The 766-nt window shown below is 46.3% G+C and overlaps 1 non-coding gene across 1 annotated transcript; it reads left to right on the plus strand.

Moving 5' to 3' along the window:
• Positions 1 to 272: 272 nt before the first annotated feature.
• Trnas-uga (transfer RNA serine (anticodon UGA)) lies at positions 273 to 347 on the plus strand. Its single transcript has one exon. It is a non-coding gene; the product is annotated as a tRNA-Ser (tRNA).
• The last annotated feature ends 419 nt before the right edge of the window (positions 348 to 766 follow it).

Raw genomic sequence — 766 nt, forward strand, 5'->3', positions numbered from 1 at the left:
GTTTTTTTAAATAAATCATTCAATTTCTCTGAAATTTGGTCGGGCACACAGTTTTAATCTGTCAGGAAGTTTCATATCAGCGCACACTCCGCTGCAGAGTGAAAATTTCATTCTGGAAACATCCCCCAGGCTGTGGCTAAGCCATGTCTCCGCAATATCCTTTCTTTCAGGAGTGCTAGTTCTGCAAGGTTCGCAGGAGAGCTTCTGTAAAGTTTGGAAGGTAGGAGACGAGATACTGGCAGAAGTAAAGCTGTGAGACCGGGCGTGAGTCGTGCTTCGGTAGCTCAGTTGGTAGAGCACTTGCCCGTGAAAGGCAAAGGTCCCGAGTTCGAGTCTCGGTCGGGCACACAGTTTTAATCTGCCAGGAAGTTTCATATCAGCGCACACTCCGCTGCAGAGTGAAAATCTCATTCTGGATTTTACTCTTTTGTTTGTCTGCGCATCTACGTCACAAGTACCGACTTCCGTCCAATTTGGATAATTCCTTAGTGGTCCGTCGTCTTTTTGTCTTACACTTTGTACTTAAAAAATGAACACTAAGTATCTAAATGTAACTCCGTCCCAACACGAAATTTGGTTTAAACACGGCACTCGTGTAGCGGGCGATGTCCCGCTGCCGTCCACCCAGCTGTGAAATGAAGCAGATCACCAGTTATAGGGAGACGCACTCGTGCGCTCTGACCCATTTTGCAACCTGTCATTTTTCACATATGAGCACAAGCTACTGCCAGATATGAAAAAAGCAACAGATGACGGTCGGATGTCC

This window comes from Schistocerca serialis, chromosome 1 (genome assembly GCF_023864345.2).
Source record: "Schistocerca serialis cubense isolate TAMUIC-IGC-003099 chromosome 1, iqSchSeri2.2, whole genome shotgun sequence".
Taxonomy (NCBI): Eukaryota; Metazoa; Arthropoda; class Insecta; order Orthoptera; family Acrididae; genus Schistocerca; species Schistocerca serialis.